The sequence below is a fragment of the Scyliorhinus canicula genome, chromosome 7, assembly GCF_902713615.1.
Source record: "Scyliorhinus canicula chromosome 7, sScyCan1.1, whole genome shotgun sequence".
In the NCBI taxonomy this organism is placed as follows: Eukaryota; Metazoa; Chordata; class Chondrichthyes; order Carcharhiniformes; family Scyliorhinidae; genus Scyliorhinus; species Scyliorhinus canicula.
The window spans coordinates 78924727-78948655 of record NC_052152.1 but is presented as its reverse complement, the minus strand read 5'-3'; positions in this window follow the sequence as shown (position 1 = coordinate 78948655).

Genomic DNA, 23929 nt, shown 5'->3' with positions numbered 1-23929 from the left:
GAGATGCTGTTCCTGTGCCATACTGACAGTGTGCTGCACTGCTGGAGATGCAGTTACTGTGAGGTACTGACAGTGTGCTGCACTGCTGGATATGCTGTTTCAGTGATGTACTGACAGTGTGCTGCACTGCTGGAGATGCTGTTTCAGTGAGGTACTGACAGTGTGCTGCACTGCTGGAGATGCTGTTTCTGTGACGTACTGACAGTGTGCTGCACTGCTGGAGATGCTGTTTCAGTGACGTACTGACAGTGTGCTGCACTGCTGGAGATGCTGTTTCAGTGACGTACTGACAGTGTGCTGCACTGCTGGAGATGCTGTTCCTGTGCCATACTGACAGTGTGCTGCACTGCTGGAGATGCTGTTCCTGTGCTGTACTGACAGTGTGCTGCCCTGCTGGAGATGCTGTTTCAGTGACGTACTGACAGTGTGCTGCACTGCTGGAGATGCAGTTACTGTGAGGTACTGACAGTGTGCTGCACTGCTGGATATGCTGTTTCAGTGACGTACTGACAGTGTGCTGCACTGCTGGAGATGCTGTTTCAGTGACGTACTGACAGTGTGCTGCACTGCTGGAGATGCTGTTTCTGTGTCGCACTGACAGTGTGCTGCACTGCTGGAGATGCTGTTTCAGTGACGTACTGACAGTGTGCTGCACTGCTGGAGATGCTGTTACTGTGAGGTACTGACAGTGTGCTGCACTGCTGGGGATGCTGTTACTGTGACGTACTGACAGTGTGCTGCACTGCTGGGGATGCTGTTTCAGTGACGTACTAACCGTGTGCTGCACTGCTGGAGATGCTGTTTCTGTGTCGTACTGACAGTGTGCTGCCCTGCTGGAGATGCTGTTTCAGTGACGTACTGACAGTGTGCTGCACTGCTGGAGATGCTGTTTCAGTGAGGTACTGACAGTGTGCTGCCCTGCTGGAGATGCTGTTTCTGTGCCGTACTGACAGTGTGCTGCACTGCTGGAGATGCTGTTTCAGTGACGTACTGACAGTGTGCTGCCCTGCTGGAGATGCTGTTTCAGTGATGTACTGACAGTGTGCTGCACTGCTGGAGATGCTGTTCCTGTGTCGTACTGACAGTGTGCGGCACTGCTGGAGATGCTGTTTCTGTGTCGTACTGACAGTGTGCTGCCCTGCTGGAGATGCTGTTTCAGTGAGGTACTGACAGTGTGCTGCCCTGCTGGAGATGCTGTTTCAGTGACGTACTGACAGTGTGCTGCACTGCTGGAGATGCTGTTTCAGTGACGTACTGACAGTGTGCTGCACTGCTGGATATGCTGTTTCTGTGCCGTACTGACAGTGTGCTGCACTGCTGGAGATGCTGTTCCTGTGCCGTACTGACAGTGTGCTGCACTGCTGGAGATGCTGTTACTGTGAGGTACTGACAGTGTGCTGCACTGCTGGAGATGCTGTTTCAGTGACGTACTGACAGTGTGCTGCACTGCTGGAGATGCTGTTCCTGTGCCATACTGACTGTGTGCTGCACTGCTGGAGATGCAGTTACTGTGAGGTACTGACAGTGTGCTGCACTGCTGGATATGCTGTTTCAGTGATGTACTGACAGTGTGCTGCACTGCTGGAGATGCTGTTTCAGTGAGGTACTGACAGTGTGCTGCACTGCTGGAGATGCTGTAACTGTGACGTACTGACAGTGTGCTGCACTGCTGGAGATGCTGTTTCAGTGACGTACTGACAGTGTGCTGCACTGCTGGAGATGCTGTTTCAGTGACGTACTAACCGTGTGCTGCACTGCTGGAGATGCTGTTCCTGTGCCATACTGACAGTGTGCTGCACTGCTGGAGATGCAGTTACTGTGCTGTACTGACAGTGTGCTGCCCTGCTGGAGATGCTGTTTCAGTGACGTACTGACCGTGTGCTGCACTGCTGGAGATGCAGTTACTGTGAGGTACTGACAGTGTGCTGCACTGCTGGATATGCTGTTTCAGTGACGTACTGACAGTGTGCTGCACTGCTGGAGATGCTGTTTCAGTGACGTACTGACAGTGTGCTGCACTGCTGGAGATGCTGTTTCTGTGTCGCACTGACAGTGTGCTGCACTGCTGGAGATGCTGTTTCAGTGACGTACTGACAGTGTGCTGCACTACTGGAGATGCTGTTTCAGTGAGGTACTTCAGTGTGCTGCACTGCTGGAGATGCTGTTTCTGTGACGTACTGACAGTGTGCTGCACAGCTGGAGATGCTGTTACTATGCAGTACTGACAGTGTGCTGCACTGCTGGAGATGCTGTTTCAGTGATGTACTGACAGTGTGCTGCCCTGCTGGAGATGCTGTTTCAGTGACGTACTGACAGAGTGCTGCACTGCTGGAGATGCTGTATTACTGACGTACTGACAGTGTGCTGCACTGCTGGAGATGCTGTTTCTGTGACGTACTGACAGTGTGCTGCACAGCTGGAGATGCTGTTACTATGCAGTACTGACAGTGTGCTGCACTGCTGGAGATGCTGTTTCAGTGATGTACTGACAGTGTGCTGCCCTGCTGGAGATGCTGTTTCAGTGACGTACTGACAGAGTGCTGCACTGCTGGAGATGCTGTTTTAGTGACGTACTGACAGTGTGCTGCACTGCTGGAGATGCTGTTCCTGTGCCATACTGACAGTGTGCTGCACTGCTGGAGATGCTGTTCCTGTGCCATACTGACAGTGTGCTGCACTGCTGGAGATGCTGTTCCTGTGCCATACTGACAGTGTGCTGCACTGCTGGAGATGCTGTTCCTATGCCGTACTGACAGTGTGCTGCCCTGCTGGAGATGCTGTTTCAGTGACGTACTGACAGTGTGCTGCACTGCTGGAGATGCTGTTTCAGTGACGTACTGACATTGTGCTGCACTGCTGGAGATGCTGTTCCTGTGCAGTACTGACAGTGTGCTGCACTGCTGGAGATGCTGTTACTATGCAGTACTGACAGTGTGCTGCACTGCTGGAGATGCTGTTTCAGTGATGTACTGACAGTGTGCTGCCCTGCTGGAGATGCTGTTACTGTGACGTACTGACAGAGTGCTGCACTGCTGGAGATGCTGTTACTGTGCCGTACTGACAGTGTGCTGCCCTGCTGGAGATGCTGTTCCTGTGCCGTACTGACAGTGTGCTGCCCTGCTGGAGATGCTGTTTCAGTGACGTACTGACCGTGTGCTGCACTGCTGGAGATGCTGTTTCTGTGCCGTACTGACTGTGTGCTGCACTGCTGGAGATGCTGTTCCTGTGCCGTACTGACAGTGTGCTGCCCTGCTGGAGATGCTGTTTCAGTGACGTACTGACCTTGTGCTGCACTGCTGGAGATGCTGTTCCTGTGCCATACTGACAGTGTGCTGCACTGCTGGAGATGCTGTTCCTGTGCAGTACTGACAGTGTGCTGCACTGCTGGAGATGCTGTTCCTGTGCAGTACTGACAGTGTGCTGCACTGCTGGAGATGCTGTTTCAGTGACGTACTGACAGTGTGCTGCACTGCTGGAGATGCTGTTTCAGTGACGTACTGACAGTGTGCTGCACTGCTGGAGATGCTGTTTCAGTGACGTACTGACAGTGTGCTGCACTGCTGGAGATGCTGTTCCTGTGCCGTACTGACAGTGTGCTGCACTGCTGGAGATGCTGTTTCAGTGACGTACTGACAGTGTGCTGCACTGCTGGAGATGCTGTTACTGTGACGTACTGACAGTGTGCTGCACTGCTGGAGATGCTGTTTCAGTGACGTACTGACAGTGTGCTGCACTGCTGGAGATGCTGTTCCTGTGCCGTACTGACAGTGTGCTGCACTGCTGGAGATGCTGTTTCAGTGACGTACTGACAGTGTGCTGCACTGCTGGAGATGCTGTTTCAGTGACGTACTGACAGTGTGCGGCACTGCTGGAGATGCTGTTCCTGTGCCATACTGACAGTGTGCTGCCCTGCTGGAGATGCTGTTTCAGTGACGTACTGACAGTGTGCTGCACTGCTGGAGATGCTGTTTCAGTGACGTACTGACAGTGTGCTGCACTGCTGGAGATGCTGTTCCTGTGCCATACTGACAGTGTGCTGCCCTGCTGGAGATGCTGTTTCAGTGACGTACTGACAGTGTGCTGCACTGCAGGAGATGCTTTTTCTGTGCAGTACTGACATTGTGCTGCACTGCTGGAGATGCTGTTTCAGTGACGTACTGACAGTGTGCTGCACTGCTGGAGATGCTGTTCCTGTGCCATACTGACAGTGTGCTGCCCTGCTGGAGATGCTGTTTCAGTGACGTACTGACAGTGTGCTGCACTGCAGGAGATGCTTTTTCTGTGCAGTACTGACATTGTGCTGCACTGCTGGAGATGCTGTTTCAGTGACGTACTGACAGTGTGCTGCACTGCTGGAGATGCTGTTACTGTGCCATACTGACAGTGTGCTGCACTGCTGGAGATGCTGTTTCAGTGACGTACTGACAGTGTGCTGCACTGCTGGAGATGCTGTTTCTGTGCAGTACTGACAGTGTGCTGCACTGCTGGAGATGCTGTTTCAGTGACGTACTGACAGTGTGCTGCACTGCTGGATATGCTGTTACTGTGAGAAACTGACAGTGTGCTGCACTGCTGGAGATGCTGTTTCAGTGACGTACTGACAGTGTGCTGCACTGCTGGAGATGCTGTTTCAGTGACGTACTGACAGTGTGCTGCACTGCTGGAGATGCTGTTTCAGTGATGTACTGACAGTGTGCTGCACTGCTGGAGATGCTGTTACTGTGAGGTACTGACAGTGTGCTGCACTGCTGGAGATGCTGTTTCAGTGACGTACTGACAGTGTGCTGCACTGCTGGAGATGCTGTTTCAGTGAGGTACTGACAGTGTGCTGCACTGCTGGAGATGCTGTTTCAGTGACGTACTGACAGTGTGCTGCACTGCTGGAGATGCTGTTTCAGTGACGTACTGACAGTGTGCTGCACTGCTGGAGATGCTGTTCCTGTGCCATACTGACAGTGTGCTGCACTGCTGGAGCTGCAGTTACTGTGCTGTACTGACAGTGTGCGGCACAGCTGGAGATGCTGTTTCAGTGACGTACTGACCGTGTGCTGCACTGCTGGAGATGCTGTTTCAGTTACGTACTGACAGTGTGCTGCACTGCTGGAGATGCTGTTTCAGTGAGGTACTGACAGTGTGCTGCACTGCTGGAGATGCTGTTTCAGTGACGTACTGACAGTGTGCTGCACTGCTGGAGATGCTGTTTCTGTGACGTACTGACAGTGTGCTGCACTGCTGGAGATGCTGTTTCTGTGACGTACTGACAGTGTGCTGCACAGCTGGAGATGCTGTTACTATGCAGTACTGACAGTGTGCTGCACTGCTGGAGATGCTGTTTCAGTGATGTACTGACAGTGTGATGCCCTGCTGGAGATGCTGTTTCAGTGACGTACTGACAGAGTGCTGCACTGCTGGAGATGCTGTTCCTGTGCCACACTGACAGTGTGCTGCACTGCTGGAGATGCTGTTCCTGTGCCATACTGACAGTGTGCTGCACTGCTGGAGATGCTGTTCCTGTGCCGTACTGACAGTGTGCTGCCCTGCTGGAGATGCTGTTTCAGTGACGTACTGACAGTGTGCTGCACTGCTGGAGATGCAGTTACTATGCAGTACTGACAGTGTGCTGCACTGCTGGAGATGCTGTTTCAGTGATGTACTGACAGTGTGCTGCCCTGCTGGAGATGCTGTTTCAGTGATGTACTGACAGTGTGCTGCCCTGCTGGAGATGCTGTTTCAGTGAGGTACTGACAGTGTGCTGCCCTGCTGGAGATGCTGTTTCAGTGACGTACTGACAGTGTGCTGCACTGCTGGATATGCTGTTTCAGTGACGTACTGACAGTGTGCTGCACTGCTGGATATGCTGTTTCTGTGCCGTACTGACAGTGTGCTGCACTGCTGGAGATGCTGTTTCAGTGATGTACTGACAGTGTGCTGCACTGCTGGAGATGCTGTTACTGTGAGGTACTGACAGTGTGCTGCACTGCTGGAGATGCTGTTTCAGTGACGTACTGACAGTGTGCTGCACTGCTGGAGATGCTGTTCCTGTGCCATACTGACAGTGTGCTGCACTGCTGGAGATGCAGTTACTGTGAGGTACTGACAGTGTGCTGCACTGCTGGATATGCTGTTTCAGTGATGTACTAACAGTGTGCTGCACTGCTGGAGATGCTGTTTCAGTGAGGTACTGACAGTGTGCTGCACTGCTGGAGATGCTGTAACTGTGACGTACTGACAGTGTGCTGCACTGCTGGAGATGCTGTTTCAGTGACGTACTGACAGTGTGCTGCACTGCTGGAGATGCTGTTTCAGTGACGTACTAACCGTGTGCTGCACTGCTGGAGATGCTGTTTCAGTGACGTACTGACAGTGTGCTGCACTGCTGGAGATGCTGTTCCTGTGCCATACTGACAGTGTGCTGCACTGCTGGAGATGCAGTTACTGTGCTGTACTGACAGTGTGCTGCACTGCTGGAGATGCTGTTTCAGTGACGTACTGACCGTGTGCTGCACTGCTGGAGATGCAGTTACTGTGAGGTACTGACAGTGTGCTGCACTGCTGGATATGCTGTTTCAGTGACGTACTGACAGTGTGCTGCACTGCTGGAGATGCTGTTTCAGTGACGTACTGACAGTGTGCTGCACTGCTGGAGATGCTGTTTCTGTGTCGCACTGACAGGGTGCTGCACTGCTGGAGATGCTGTTTCAGTGACGTACTGACAGTGTGCTGCACTACTGGAGATGCTGTTTCAGTGAGGTACTGACAGTATGCTGCACTGCTGGAGATGCTGTTTCTGTGACGTACTGACAGTGTGCTGCACAGCTGGAGATGCTGTTACTATGCAGTACTGACAGTGTGCTGCACTGCTGGAGATGCTGTTTCAGTGATGTACTGACAGTGTGCTGCCCTGCTGGAGATGCTGTTTCAGTGACGTACTGACAGAGTGCTGCACTGCTGGAGATGCTGTTTTAGTGACGTACTGACAGTGTGCTGCACTGCTGGAGATGCTGTTTCTGTGACGTACTGACAGTGTGCTGCACAGCTGGAGATGCTGTTACTATGCAGTACTGACAGTGTGCTGCACTGCTGGAGATGCTGTTTCAGTGATGTACTGACAGTGTGCTGCCCTGCTGGAGATGCTGTTTCAGTGACGTACTGACAGAGTGCTGCACTGCTGGAGATGCTGTTTTAGTGACGTACTGACAGTGTGCTGCACTGCTGGAGATGCTGTTCCTGTGCCATACTGACAGTGTGCTGCACTGCTGGAGATGCTGTTCCTGTGCCATACTGACAGTGTGCTGCACTGCTGGAGATGCTGTTCCTGTGCCATACTGACAGTGTGCTGCACTGCTGGAGATGCTGTTCCTATGCCGTACTGACAGTGTGCTGCCCTGCTGGAGATGCTGTTTCAGTGACGTACTGACAGTGTGCTGCACTGCTGGAGATGCTGTTTCAGTGACGTACTGACAGTGTGATGCCCTGCTGGAGATGCTGTTTCAGTGACGTACTGACATTGTGCTGCACTGCTGGAGATGCTGTTCCTGTGCCATACTGACAGTGTGCTGCACTGCTGGAGATGCTGTTACTATGCAGTACTGACAGTGTGCTGCACTGCTGGAGATGCTGTTTCAGTGATGTACTGACAGTGTGCTGCCCTGCTGGAGATGCTGTTACTGTGACGTACTGACAGAGTGCTGCACTGCTGGAGATGCTGTTACTGTGCCGTACTGACAGTGTGCTGCCCTGCAGGAGATGCTGTTCCTGTGCCGTACTGACAGTGTGCTGCACTGCTGGAGATGCTGTTTCTGTGCCGTACTGACTGTGTGCTGCACTGCTGGAGATGCTGTTCCTGTGCCGTACTGACAGTGTGCTGCCCTGCTGGAGATGCTGTTTCAGTGACGTACTGACATTGTGCTGCACTGCTGGAGATGCTGTTCCTGTGCCATACTGACAGTGTGCTGCACTGCTGGAGATGCTGTTCCTGTGCCATACTGACAGTGTGCGGCACTGCTGGAGATGCTGTTACCGTGCAGTACTGACAGTGTGCGGCACTGCTGGAGATGCTGTTTCAATGACGTACTGACCGTGTGCTGCACTGCTGGAGATGCTGTTACCGTGCAGTACTGACAGTGTGCTGCACTGCTGGAGATGCTGTTTCAGTGACGTACTAACAGTGTGCTGCACTGCTGGAGATACTGTTCCTGTGCCGTACTGACAGTGTGCTGCACTGCTGGAGATGCTGTTTCTGTGCCGTACTGACAGTGTGCTGCCCTGCTGGAGATGCTGTTACTGTGACGTACTGACAGTGTGCTGCACTGCTGGAGATGCTGTTTCAGTGACGTACTGACAGTGTGCTGCACTGCTGGAGATGCTGTTCCTGTGCCGTACTGACAGTGTGCTGCACTGCTGGAGATGCTGTTTCAGTGACGTACTGACAGTGTGCTGCCCTGCTGGAGATGCTGTTTCAGTGACGTACTGACAGTGTGCTGCACTGCTGGAGATGCTGTTTCCTGTGCCAGTACTGACAGTGTGCTGCCCTGCTGGAGATGCTGTTTCAGTGACGTACTGACAGTGTGCTGCACTGCTGGAGATGCTGTTTCAGTGACGTACTGACAGTGTGCTGCCCTGCTGGAGATGCTGTTTCAGTGACGTACTGACAGTGTGCTGCACTGCTGGAGATGCTGTTTCTGTGCAGTACTGACAGTGTGCTGCACTGCTGGAGATGCTGTTTCAGTGACGTACTGACAGTGTGCTGCACTGCTGGAGATGCTGTTACTGTGCCATACTGACAGTGTGCTGCACTGCTGGAGATGCTGTTTCAGTGACGTACTGACAGTGTGCTGCACTGCTGGAGATGCTTTTTCTGTGCAGTACTGACATTGTGCTGCACTGCTGGAGATGCTGTTTCAGTGACGTACTGACAGTGTGCTGCACTGCTGGATATGCTGTTACTGTGTCGTACTGACAGTGTGCTGCACTGCTGGAGGTGCTGTTACCGTGAGGTACTGACAGTGTACTGCACTGCTGGAGATGCTGTTTCAGTGACGTACTGACAGTGTGCTGCACTGCTGGAGATGCTGTTTCAGTGATGTACTGACAGTGTGCTGCACTGCTGGAGATGCTGTTACTGTGAGGTACTGACAGTGTGCTGCACTGCTGGAGATGCTGTTTCAGTGACGTACTGACAGTGTGCTGCACTGCTGGAGATGCTGTTACTATGAGGTACTAACAGTGTGCTGCACTGCTGGAGATGCTGTTTCAGTGACGTACTGACAGTGTGCTGCACTGCTGGAGATGCTGTTTCAGTGACGTACTGACAGTGTGCTGCACTGCTGGAGATGCTGTTCCTGTGCCATACTGACAGTGTGCTGCACTGCTGGAGCTGCAGTTACTGTGCTGTACTGACAGTGTGCTGCACTGCTGGAGATACTGTTTCAGTGACGTACTGACAGTGTGCGGCACAGCTGGAGATGCTGTTTCAGTGACGTACTGACCGTGTGCTGCACTGCTGGAGATGCTGTTTCAGTGACGTACTGACAGTGTGCTGCACTGCTGGAGATGCTGTTTCAGTGAGGTACTGACAGTGTGCTGCACTGCTGGAGATGCTGTTTCAGTGACGTACTGACAGTGTGCTGCACTGCTGGAGATGCTGTTTCTGTGACGTACTGACAGTGTGCTGCACTGCTGGAGATGCAGTTCTGTGACGTACTGACAGTGTGCTGCACAGCTGGAGATGCTGTTACTATGCAGTACTGACAGTGTGCTGCACTGCTGGAGATGCTGTTTCAGTGATGTACTGACAGTGTGATGCCCTGCTGGAGATGCTGTTTCAGTGACGTACTGACAGAGTGCTGCACTGCTGGAGATGCTGTTCCTGTGCCATACTGACAGTGTGCTGCACTGCTGGAGATGCTGTTTCAGTGACGTACTGACAGAGTGCTGCACTGCTGGAGATGCTGTTCCTGTGCCATACTGACAGTGTGCTGCACTGCTGGAGATGCTGTTCCTGTGCCATACTGACAGTGTGCTGCACTGCTGGAGATGCTGTTCCTGTGCCGTACTGACAGTGTGCTGCCCTGCTGGAGATGCTGTTTCAGTGACGTACTGACAGTGTGCTGCACTGCTGGAGATGCTGTTACTATGCAGTACTGACAGTGTGCTGCACTGCTGGAGATGCTGTTTCAGTGATGTACTGACAGTGTGCTGCCCTGCTGGAGATGCTGTTTCAGTGATGTACTGACAGTGTGCTGCACTGCTGGAGATGCTGTTCCTGTGCCATACCGACAGTGTGCTGCACTGCTGGAGATGCTGTTCCTGTGCCATACTGACAGTGTGCTGCACTGCTGGAGATGCTGTTCCTGTGCCATACTGACAGTGTGCGGCACTGCTGGAGATGCTGTTTCAGTGACGTACTAACCGTGTGCTGCACTGCTGGAGATACTGTTTCAGTGACGTACTGACAGTGTGCTGCACTGCTGGAGATGCTGTTTCTGTGCCGTACTGACAGTGTGCTGCCCTGCTGGAGATGCTGTTTCTGTGCCGTACTGACCGTGTGCTGCCCTGCTGGAGATGCTGTTTCAGTGACGTACTGACAGTGTGCTGCACTGCTGGAGATGCTGTTTCTGTGCCGTACTGACAGTGTGCTGCACTGCTGGAGATGCTGTTTCTGTGCCATACTGACAGTGTGCTGCCCTGCTGGAGATGCTGTTTCAGTGACGTACTGACAGTGTGCTGCACTGCTGGAGATGCTGTTCCTGTGCCATACTGACAGTGTGCTGCCCTGCTGGAGATGCTGTTTCAGTGACGTACTGACAGTGTGCTGCACTGCTGGAGATGCTGTTCCTGTGCCATACTGACAGTGTGCTGCCCTGCTGGAGATGCTGTTTCAGTGACGTACTGACAGTGTGCTGCACTGCTGGGGATGCTGTTTCAGTGACGTACTGACAGTGTGCGGCACTGCTGGAGATGCTGTTACTGTGAGGTACTGACAGTGTGCTGCCCTGCTGGAGATGCTGTTTCAGTGACGTACTGACAGAGTGCTGCACTGCTGGAGATGCTGTTACTGTGTGGTACTGACTGTGTGCTGCACTGCTGGATATGCTGTTACTGTGTGGTACTGACTGTGTGCTGCACTGCTGGATATGCTGTTACTGTGAGGTACTGACTGTGTGCTGCACTGCTGGATATGCTGTTACTGTGAGGTACTGACTGTGTGCTGCACTGCTGGATATGCTGTTACTGTGAGGTACTGACTGTGTGCTGCACTGCTGGATATGCTGTTACTGTGCAGTATGGACAGTGTGCTGCACTGCTCGAAATGTCTGTTGCCAGCTGAACTAAGGTCCTGGCACTCTCTCAGATGGACATAAACATTGCCCTGCACTATTTAATGGAGATCCGTGTTGTCCTTTAGCTAATCTGTTCATCATTATTAACCCCCCCCCCCCCCCCCCCCCCCTCCACCCCACCAATGCCTAAAGCCATCTATCATGTGGAGATGCCGGCTTTGGACTGGGGTGAGCACAGTAAGAAGTCTCACAACACCAGGTTAAAGTCCAACAGGTTTGTTTCAAATCACTAGCTTTCGGAGCACTGCTCCTTCCTCAGGTGAATTTGGAGCAGTGCTCCGAAAGCTAGTGATTTGAGACAAACCTGTTGGACTTTAACCTGGTGTTGTTAGGCTTCTTACTAAAGTGATCTAGTCACTCATTTAATTGCTGTTTGTGGGATCTTGCTGTGAACGAATGGGCTGCGATATTTTCATTTATTTCAACAATGATTTCACTTCAGATATATCTGTGTTGTTTTTTTTGGGATGTCTTGCCATCTGCAAGTTATTACATAAAGACAAACATTTTTGTAAAAGATGGTATATGATTCATACCTATGTTCAGTTAATCAAAGCCACTCATGTACAAGGCCACAAGGATACTGTCTGAACACCAGGAAGTGAAATAATCCATTCGCTAACAAACATTAAGGCGTAATGAAATTCAAATTGTATGAATTGATGGTATTCTAAGCAACATGAGCCTTCCAATTGATTCTTGAGTGCTAAAGCTTACACACAATAATACATTTTACACACTAATTTAGTAAGGTGACCAATGTTTGAATCAATCTCACATAAATGAAAACAGTCAAAACTGAATGGATCACAGTGGATAAAAGGCAAACATTTAATGTGGCCTAGAATGAAAATATTCTCTTTGGTACAGCTATTTTTAATTTCTACATTTTAAATGCCTTAACACTGCGAATGTGCAATATGTTTGCTGCAAGTGATGTCTTACGCAGGAGCCAACATTCCACCTTGGCAACAGTACATGGTGTTGAGCTGAATGCTTTGAAAACCCTGAAAAGATCATGGGAAGATGGTGACCTATTCTAAGTCAGCACTAATTCATCGAGAACACATGAAAGAGGAGTTTAAGAATCTATGAATAGAAAGGTGGAGTTAAACAAAATATCTTAAGTTTTGTGATTTTTTTCCCCTTGGGTTCAAGGGCTTTCTTCTTTGGGAAATAAAGTGAAAAGTGAACTGAAATAATTTTCTTCTCTGAAATATTTTCATTTAATTTGATCTTTTTCTGTTCCTGACAAACATTGTAGTCAGTTTCATTAATGAATTAGCTATGTGCAAATCTACACAGGACATACTAATAATTGTGAATTGCTAAACATCAGCAGGTCAAGAGGCGGACATGCCAGGGGGAATTTCTTGAACACATGAAAGGGCATCAATGAAAGGATGGGTGATAATTATGTCAAGTGTAATTACTCACATTTTCAATGCTTTTAAAAAATAAATTTAGAGCACAAAATTTTTTTTTACTCCAATTTACTGTGGCCAATCCACCTACCCTGCATATCTTTGGGTTGTGGGGCCAGACCCACGCAGACTCAAGGAGAATGTGCAAACTCCACACGGACAGTGACCCGGGGCCGGGATCGATCCCGGGTCCTCAGCGCTGTAGGCAGCAGTAGTAATCACTGCGCCACCATGCCGCCTTCAAAATGAGAGGATTGGATTGGATTGGATTTGTTTATTGTCACGTGTACCGAGGTACAGTGAAAAGTATTTTTCTGAGAGCAGCTCAACAGATCACTAAGTACATGGGAAGAAAAGGGAATAAAAGAAAATACATAATAGGGCAACACAAGGTATACAATGTAACTACATAAGCACCGGCATTGGATGAAGCATACATGGGTGTAGTGTTAATGAGGTCAGTCCATAAGAGGGTAATTTAGGAGTCTGGTAACAGCGGGGAAGAAGCTGTTTTTGAGTGCTCATGCGTGTTCTCAGACTTCTGTATCTCCTGCCCGATGGAAGAATTTGGAAGAGTAAGCCGGGTGGGAGCGGTCTTTGATTATGCTGCCTGCTTTCCCCAGGCAGCGGGAGGTGTAGATGGAGTAAATGGATGGGAGGCAGGTTCGTGTGATGGACTGGGCTGTGTTCACGACTCTCTGAAGTTTCTTGTGGTCCTGGGCCAAGCAGTTGCCATACCAGGCTGTGATGCAGCCAGATAGGATACTTTCTATGGTACATCTTAAAAGTTGGTAAGGGTTAATGTGGACATGCCGAATTTCCTTAGTTTCCTGAGGAAGTATAGGCGCTGTTGTGCTTTCTTGGTGGTAGCGTCGACGTGGGTGGACCAAGACAGATTTTTGGAGATGTGCACACCTACGAATTTGACTAAATGATTTTTGAAAAGCAGAATCGAACTCAATGAAAAAGGACAGAATTGAAGTGGACTTTAATGATGTGTCTGACGGGGGAAGATTGAGAGACAGGGACATATTGTGCGCTGATCAAAACTTCTATTATTATAACCAAATTATTTTTCAGACACAGGAACTGATAATTGGATGAATATGATGGAAATGTAATCAGTAGGGTGAAAAGCAATGAATAAATTTGGAAAAAATGTTGAAATGAGAAACACTAAATTGAATAGGTTTCAGGAGATAATGAAGTATGTGTAAAATAGCATCATACTAAAAGCTAAAATAAGTTGAAAAAACATAAGAGTGAAGCTAGAATCAGAAAATACAGGAAGTTCCTGTCCTGTCCTCTGCATGCCCTGCTAATTATTGCTGCATCCGTGATCAGCATCTTGAATTTGACATGTCCAACCCAAACCAATATTTTCAAGGATACTTTATCTCCTTTCCCTAATTCAGGGGACTCTGAAATATTCAGCCCAGCAGCTCTGACAATGTACCACCCTCTTTTTACTGCACATGATTGTCAGTTCTAAGACATCTGTTCAGGCTCTGAAGAAGGACTTGTACTCATGGGTGGAATCTTCTGCCATGGAGAGGCCTGGTGGTGGGAGCTGAAGTCAGAATAACTAGAGAGCGAGACAGCTCAACACGTGGGATCTCGTGTTGTTCAGCTTATTAGTTATACTTCTGTGAGGAGCACATCGAATCTCATGGGGGGGAGTTGGGTGGGCGGGCGTGGACATGAAGTGAGGCACCCCACCGTTATGTCACATGTCCCAATGTCCGTGAGACCATATTCAAAGGGCACCCTGACAGCCATTCACTCTTCCACTCTGCTCCTTGCCTTCCCCAGTTCTCCCTTGTTCTCACACCTTGCTGCAGCTTGTGCTGCAAGCAGCTGATATCTCTGTGTGACAGTGCGAAAGGAAGGCAAAAGCAGCATCTACTGATCACAAAGCCCAGAAAGAAGTATACTTTGCCAGTGGCATACCACTTATGGACTGAAGTGAAAGTGAAATTGCTGTTGGCGGGGCACTTAATTTGGAGTGTCGGGGTGGACGGACAGGGAACACCATTGCCGCAGCTGGCCAGGCAGCCATGCAGCCGCGCACACCGCTAACATCCCAAGGGTAATATAGTTGTCCCCCCTTGGTGCCCTCTGGCCTTAGCCATCCCACCAGCTGTAGGAGCGCGCTCCAGCACGAACGGTACCATCTTCTTGGCTAGGATGACTGTGTGTAGGGAGTGTAATGCGCATGTGCTGCTGCAGCTTGTCAGCCTCCCGAGTGTCAATCACGGACCCGGCGAAAACCGCACCGTTTGTCATTGGAATCGATTGTGCTCCATGGGACACCGGTGATAGCCCCTTAGTAGTAGCGGAATCGGCCCAGGTTTGGTGCCAGCTTTTCCTGTCATGAAAGTCCACGCATTCTGCATTGGTATCACCACAAAAGGCTGGATTCTCCGATTGCCGATGGCGAAATCGCGTTCAGTGATTGGCCGGGGAATCCGTTTCTACACCGAAATCGGAGGAGGTGCTGTTTTTTGGATGCTCCTCCCCCTCAAAAACGGCATCATCACTGAGTATGCCATACACCGTTGAGATGGCCCCAGGACGTCACCTGCGGCCCGTCCCCAATGGGCCAACTTCCCAACGTCGTGGGACACATGTGCTCACAGTTTTCGGGCACCTCACATGGCAGCTTCGGACTGTATCCAACGCCATCACAGTCCGTTCCGCTGGCTGGTGGGTCTTTGGCGAGGGTTGAGGGGACTTGTGGGGGATGGTCTGGGGGTGGCGAGGGGGGTTACGGGGGGTACTATCTAGCAGGCCGGGTCCATGCACAGCCGGTGCTATGTTGTATGGCGCGACCACTGCAGGTTGCCACCGTGCGCATGCGCGGCCACGGACCCAGCAATTCTCCGTCCGTATCTGCAGGTAAAGCTGGGTGCTTTACATGACGTGACTGCGAGCCCTCCACCAGGCGGAGCATCAGTGCGGGGGCAGCATCAATATTTTGGTCATAAGACAAGATGGATCCTGCGGACATAGTCCGAAAATCGGAGAATTCAGCCCTTAGTTTCAGAAATGGAGAATCCCGCTCCATAAATTCTTCAGAAAACAATTAGCTACTTGAACAGAGGGGGACAGCATAACAGTGGCATTAGATTAGACATGGAAAAAAAAACACACAAGCAGAAACTGATGAGTTAAATGGCCTGTGCTTATGATTAAAGTTTAGAGACTGGTAGAAACAGGAGCTCATTGATATTTATTTTCAGGTAGCGAACAGTGGTAACATGGACTTAAACGCCATGTGCCTATGTCCCCAGCCGCGCTGCAGCACCCTGGGCCTCTTGGCACGCTTCCCCACCGCCATCCGCTGCTCCTGACCCCACTCAGGCCTGCGCCGCGGGACGCCCCGACAAGTCCGCGGGGCCCCGCTGCTATTTCTGTGGGCTTGCCAAACACCCCCGCCCGCGCTGCCTGGCCCGTTCCACCCTTTGTAAGATCTGCGGGAAGAAGGGCCATTTTTCGTCGGTCTGTCAGGCCAAATCGGTCGCTGATGTGCCGCGCAGCGACCAGGGATCTCCTCCTTCTGGGCCGTTCCAGCGCACCGTGTAAATCTCCCCCCCCCCCACCCCCGGGCCCCTGCACCCAGCCTGCGCGCCTCTCTGCACCCGCTCTCAGCCGCTCCGATCGGCCCGCCGGCACCGCTAACCCCGCCCCAGCAACCACGAGGGTCCTGCGGGCACCGCCATCTTGGGCCCCGGACGCCACATGCGGGTCCTGGGCGCCGCCATCTTGGGGTCCCGACTCCACGTGCGGGTCCTGGGCACCGCCATCTTGGGGTCCCGACCCCACATGCGGGTCCTGGGCGCCGCCATCTTGGGGCCCCAACTCCACGTGCGGGTCCTGGGCGCCGCCATCCTGGACTGGCATACAGGGTCCTGCCAGCACCCACTCGGCCGACGACGACGATTATGGATCTTCTCTACGGCTCGCGGCCATTCACCTCGACCAGTCACTTCCACGCACGCTCGCCAAGACGACGACGCAAATCCACCTCAACGGGCACGAGATGGACTGCCTGCTGGACTCCGGGAGCACGGAAAGCTTCGTACACCCTGACACGGTAAGACGCTGCGCGCTCCCTGTCCACCCTGTAAAACACAAAATCGGGTTAGCCTCAGGTTCGCACTCCGTCCGCATCACCGGGTGCTGCATCGCGGACCTCACGGTCCAGGGGAAGGTTTTAAAAAATTATAAACTCCTTATCCTCCCCGATCTTTGCGTACCGGCACTCCTAGGACTGGACTTCCAGTGCAACCTGCAGAGCTTGACCTTCCCATTCGGCGGCCCTAAACCCCCTCTCACTGTCTGCAGCCTTGCATCCCTCAAAGTGGGCCCCCCCTCCTTGTTTGCTAATCTCACCCCCGATTGCAAACCCGTCGCGACCCGGAGCAGACGGTACAGCGCCCAGGACCGGACCTTCATCAGGTCCGAGGTCCATAGGTTGCTGAAGGAAGGGGCCATCGAGGCCAGCAACAGTCCCTGGCGAGCCCAAGTGCTGGTGGTCCGGACTGGGGAGAAAAACGACCAGACCATCAACCGGTTTACGCAACTGGACGCGTACCCTCTCCCCCGTATTTCCGCCATGGTAAACGAGATTGCGAAATACAAAGTCTTCTCCACGGTGGACCTCAAGTCCACTTATCACCAGCTCCCCGCGCGAGTGACCGCAAGTACACCGCGTTTGAGGCAGATGGGCGCCTCCACCATTTCCTCAGGATTCCATTCGGTGTCACAAATGGGGTCTCGGTCTTCCAACGGGAGATGGACCGAATGGTCGACAAATATGGATTACGGGCTACCTTCCCGTATCTCGATAATGTCACCATCTGTGGCCACGACCAGCAGGACCATGACACCAACCTCCGAAAATTCCTCCAAACCGCAAAACTCCTTAACCTAACTTACAATAAGGATAAGTGCGTGTTTAGCACCGACCGTCTAGCCATCCTCGACTATGTAGTGCGCAACGGAGTGATAGGCCCCGACCCCGAAAGCATGCACCCCCTGATGGAACTCCCTCTCCCCAATACCCTCAAATCCCTCAAACGCTGCCTGGGTTTCTTCGCTTACTACGCCCAATGGGTTCCCAATTACGCCGACAAGGACCGTCCCCTCATCAGTCCACGACCTTCCCGCCGTCGATAAAGGCCTGCCAGGCCTTTAGCCACATCAAAGCGGACATCGCAAAGGCCAGGATGCACGCCATTGATGCGTCCCTCCCCTTTCAGGTCGAGAGCGACGCATCAGAAGTAGCTCTGGCGGCCACCCTGAACCAAGCGGGCAGACCCGTGGCCTTCTTCTCCAGAACCCTCCAGGCTTCTGAACTCCGCCACGCCTCAGTGGAAAAGGAAGCCCAGGCCATAGTCAAAGCTGTGCGACATTGGAGGCACTATTTGGCCGGCAGGAAGTTTACCCTCCTCACAGACCAACGGTCAGTAGCCTTCACGTTCGATCATGCACAGAGGGGCAAGATTAAGAACGACAAGATCTTGCGGTGGCGGATTGAGTTGTCCACATACAACTACGATATCTTGTATCGTCCTGGGAAGCTCAATGAGCCTCCTGATGCCCTGTCCCGCGGTAACTGTGCCAGCGCGCAGATAGACCGCCTCCGCTTCCTCCACGCGGACCTCTGCCATCCAGGGGTGACCTGTTTCTATCATTTCATAAAGACCCGCAACCTGCCCTACTCCATCGAGGAAGTCGGGACAGTAACCCGTGACTGCCACATCTGCGCAGAGTGCAAACCGCACTTCTACCGCCCCGAGCGCGCGCATGTGATCAAAGCATCCCGCCCCTTCGAACGTCTCAGCATAGACTTCAAGGGGCCCCTTCCCTTTAGCAGCCGCAACATTTACTTCCTGACGATGATCGATGTATACTCCCGCTTCCCCTTCGCCATTCCCTGCACCGACATGACCACACCGACCGTCATTAAGGCCCTCCTCTCCATCTTCTCCCTGTTCGGCTACCCCACGTACATACATAGCGATCGGGGGTCCTCATTTATGAGCGACGAGCTGCGTCAATTCCTGCTCAGCAGGGGCATTGCCTCTAGCAGGACGACTAGCTATAACCCCCGGGGTAACGGACAGGTCGAGCGGGAGAATGGTACCATCTGGAAGACCATCCTACTGGCCCTCCGGTCCAGAGATCTCCCTATTTCCCGATGGCAAGAGGTGATCCCCGATGCCCTACATTCCATCCGCTCCCTCCTCTGTACCACAACTAATCAAACACCTCATGACCGTCTTCTTGTTTTCCCCAGGAAGTCATCCTCCGGATCCCCTCTCCCGACGTGGCTGGCCGCCCCGGACCTATCTTGCTCCGGAAGCATGTGCGGGTGCACAAGTCCGACCCGTTGGTGGAACAAGTCCAGTTAGTCCACGCTAACCCGCAGTATGCGTACGTGGAGTACCCCGACGGTCGGCAGGACACGGTCACCCTCCGGGACCTGGCACCCGCCGGCGTGCGGCCTTCCCCCCCTTCACCACAGACACCCCCAACCCCTTTTGTCCCAGCGCCCCACCCAGGCCACCCCTTCCTCATCCATGGCGTCTCCACCACCAGCCCGGGGTACGGAGACAGTTCAAGGACCATCGCTCCCGGAGTCCAGGACATCAGCTGAACCACCACCATCGGCTGAACCAACGTCACCAACTCCCCTGCGGCGGTCTGCCAGGACGTCACCGGCAACGAAAAGGCTGATCGAGTCCATTTAACTTCAACATCACCATGGACCTTATATGGACACTATGTACTGTTGCTAAATGTCTGGGCCAGTGGGAAGCCAAGGATACATTTTTACCCCCCTCTCCTTACTACTCATACCACCAGTTCTCCCCCCCCCCCGCCCCCCATCTCTCGTTGACACCCCCCCCACCCCCCGGCTTCTTTCTCCGCAAGGGGTGAATGTGGTGGTATGATTAGCATAGCTGCCTGCCATTGGTGCAGAACACCGGCTTACCATTGGCCCTGGTCGGTTATTTGCCTCTCGACCGGTTGGTTGAGACCAGTCATGTGACGGCTCCCCGATTGGTCGAGAGGCTGAGTTAACCACGCCTCCAGGGCGGGGTATAAATACCCAGTATTTATCCCGGCGGTCGTCCTTCTACTGTAATCGGCCGTAGGGCTAACATCTAGTAGATTAAAGCCATACTTTTGTTCAGCAACTTGTCTCGCGTTCAATTGATGGTACATCAGTGTAGTTAGTTTTACAGAGAACAGTCTGATAACAATAGGTGTAGTTAGGTGTACAGAGGACAATCTGATCCGAGTAGGTGTAGTTAGGTTTAAAAAGGCAGGCTGGTCACTGTAGGTGTAGTTAGGTGTACAGAGCACAGTCTGGTCCCAGTAGGTGTAGTTAGGTGTAGAGAGGACAGTCTGATCCCAGTAGGTGTACAGAGCACAGTCTGGTCCCAGTAGGTGTAGTTAGGTGTACAGAGCACAGTCTGATCCCAGTAGGTGTAGTTAGGTGTACAGAGGACAGTCTGATCCCAGTAGGTGTAGTTAGGTGTAGGGAGCACAGTCTGATCCCAGTAGGTGTAGTTAGGTGTAGGGAGCACAGTCTGATCCCAGTCGGTGTAGTTAGGTGTAGAGAGCACAGTCTGGTCCCAGTAGGTGTAGTTAGGTGTTGAGAGCACAGTCTGGTCCCAGTAGGTGTAGTTAGATATACAGAGGACAGTCTGATCCCAGTAGGTGTAGTTAGGTGTAGAGAGGACAGGCTGATCCCAGTAGGTGTAGTTAGGTGTAGGGGGGATAGTCTGATCCCAGTAGGTGTAGTTAGGTGTACAGAGGACAGGCTGATCCCAGTAGGTGTAGTTAGGTGTACAGAGCGCAGTCTGATCCCAGTAGGTGTAGTTAGGTGTAGAGAGGACAGTCTGATCCCAGTAGGTGTAGTTAGGTGTAGAGAGGACAGTCTGATCCCAGTAGGTGCAATTAGGTGCAGAGAGTACAGTCTGATCCCAGTAGGTGTAGTTAGGTGTACAGAGCACAGTCTGATCCCAGTAGGTGTAGTTAGGTGTAGAGAGGACAGTCTGTTCCAAGTAGGTGTAGTTAGGTGTACAGAGGACAGTCAGATCTCAGTAGGTGTAGTTAGGTGTACAGAGGACAGTCTGATCCCAGTAGGTGTAGTTAGGTGTACAGAGCACAGTCTGATCCCAGTAGGTGTAGTTAGGTGTAGAGAAGACAGTCTGATCCCAGTAGGTGTAGTTAGGTGTAGAGAGGACAGTCTGATCCCAGTAGGTGTAGTTAGGTGTACAGAGGACAGTCTGATCCCAGTAGGTGTACAGAGGACAGTCTGATCCCAGTAGGTGTAGTTAGGTGTACAGAGGACAGTCTGATCCCAGTAGGTGTACAGAGGACAGTCTGATCCCAGTAGGTGTAGTTAGGTGTAGAGAGGACAGTCTGATCCCAGTAGGTGTAGTTAGGTGTACAGAGGACAGGCTGATCCCAGTAGGTGTACAGAGGACAGTCTGATCCCAGTAGGTGTAGTTAGGTGTACAGAGGACAGTCTGATCCCAGTAGGTGTACAGAGGACAGTCTGATCCCAGTAGGTGTAGTTAGGTGTACAGAGGACAGTCTGATCCCAGTAGGTGTACAGAGGACAGTCTGATCCCAGTAGGTGTAGTTAGGTGTACAGAGGACAGTCTGATCCCAGTAGGTTTAGTTATGTGTACAGAGGACAGGCTGATCCCAGTAGGTGTACAGAAGACAGTCTGATCCCAGTAGGTGTAGTTAGGTGTACAGAGAACAGTCTGATCCCAGTAGGTGTAGTTAGGTGTAGAGAGGACAGTCTGATCCCAGTAGGTGTAGTTTGGTGTACAGAGGACAGGCTGATCCCAGTAGGTGTACAGAGGACAGTCTGATCCCAGTAGGTGTAGTTAGGTGTACAGAGGACAGGCTGATCCCAGTAGGTGTACAGAGCACAGTCTGATCCCAGTAGGTGTAGTTAGGTGTACAGAGGACAGTCTGATCCCAGTAGGTGTAGTTAGGTGTAGAGAGGACAGTCTGATCCCAGTAGGTGTAGTTAGGTGTAGAGAGGACAGTCTGATCCCAGTAGGTGTACAGAGCACAGTCTGGTCCCAGTAGGTGTAGTTAGGTGTACAGAGCACAGTCTGATCCCAGTAGGTGTAGTTAGGTGTAGGGAGCACAGTCTGATCCCAGTAGGTGTAGTTAGGTGTAGGGAGCACAGTCTGATCCCAGTCGGTGTAGTTAGGTGTAGAGAGCACAGTCTGGTCCCAGTAGGTGTAGTTAGGTGTTGAGAGCACAGTCTGGTCCCAGTAGGTGTAGTTAGATATACAGAGGACAGTCTGATCCCAGTAGGTGTAGTTAGGTGTAGAGAGGACAGGCTGATCCCAGTAGGTGTAGTTAGGTGTAGGGGGGATAGTCTGATCCCAGTAGGTGTAGTTAGGTGTACAGAGGACAGGCTGATCCCAGTAGGTGTAGTTAGGTGTACAGAGCGCAGTCTGATCCCAGTAGGTGTAGTTAGGTGTAGAGAGGACAGTCTGATCCCAGTAGGTGTAGTTAGGTGTAGGGGGGACAGTCTGATCCCAGTAGGTGTAGTTAGGTGTACAGAGGACAGGCTGATCCCAGTAGGTGTAGTTAGGTGTAGAGAGGACAGTCTGATCCCAGTAGGTGCAATTAGGTGCAGAGAGTACAGTCTGATCCCAGTAGGTGTAGTTAGGTGTACAGAGCACAGTCTGATCCCAGTAGGTGTAGTTAGGTGTAGAGAGGACAGTCTGTTCCAAGTAGGTGTAGTTAGGTGTACAGAGGACAGTCTGATCCCAGTAGGTGTAGTTAGGTGTAGAGAGGACAGTCTGATCCCAGTAGGTGTAGTTAGGTGTACAGAGGACAGTCAGATCTCAGTAGGTGTAGTTAGGTGTACAGAGGACAGTCTGATCCCAGTAGGTGTAGTTAGGTGTACAGAGCACAGTCTGATCCCAGTAGGTGTAGTTAGGTGTAGAGAAGACAGTCTGATCCCAGTAGGTGTAGTTAGGTGTAGAGAGGACAGTCTGATCCCAGTAGGTGTAGTTAGGTGTACAGAGGACAGTCTGATCCCAGTAGGTGTACAGAGGACAGTCTGATCCCAGTAGGTGTAGTTAGGTGTACAGAGGACAGTCTGATCCCAGTAGGTGTACAGAGGACAGTCTGATCCCAGTAGGTGTAGTTAGGTGTAGAGAGGACAGTCTGATCCCAGTAGGTGTAGTTAGGTGTACAGAGGACAGGCTGATCCCAGTAGGTGTACAGAGGACAGTCTGATCCCAGTAGGTGTAGTTAGGTGTACAGAGGACAGTCTGATCCCAGTAGGTGTACAGAGGACAGTCTGATCCCAGTAGGTGTAGTTAGGTGTACAGAGGACAGTCTGATCCCAGTAGGTGTACAGAGGACAGTCTGATCCCAGTAGGTGTAGTTAGGTGTACAGAGGACAGTCTGATCCCAGTAGGTTTAGTTATGTGTACAGAGGACAGGCTGATCCCAGTAGGTGTACAGAGGACAGTCTGATCCCAGTAGGTGTAGTTAGGTGTACAGAGGACAGTCTGATCCCAGTAGGTGTAGTTAGGTGTAGAGAGGACAGTCTGATCCCAGTAGGTGTAGTTTGGTGTACAGAGGACAGGCTGATCCCAGTAGGTGTACAGAGGACAGTCTGATCCCAGTAGGTGTAGTTAGGTGTACAGAGGACAGGCTGATCCCAGTAGGTGTACAGAGCACAGTCTGATCCCAGTAGGTGTAGTTAGGTGTACAGAGGACAGTCTGATCCCAGTAGGTGTAGTTAGGTGTAGAGAGGACAGTCTGATCCCAGTAGGTGTAGTTAGGTGTACAGAGGACAGGCTGATCCCAGTAGGTGTACAGAGGACAGTCTGATCCCAGTAGGTGTAGTTAGGTGTACAGAGGACAGTCTGATCCCAGTAGGTGTACAGAGGACAGTCTGATCCCAGTAGGTGTAGTTAGGTGTACAGAGGACAGTCTGATCCCAGTAGGTGTACAGAGGACAGTCTGATCCCAGTAGGTGTAGTTAGGTGTAGAGAGGACAGTCTGATCCCAGTAGGTTTAGTTATGTGTACAGAGGAAAGGCTGATCCCAGTAGGTGTACAGAGGACAGTCTGATCCCAGTAGGTGTAGTTAGGT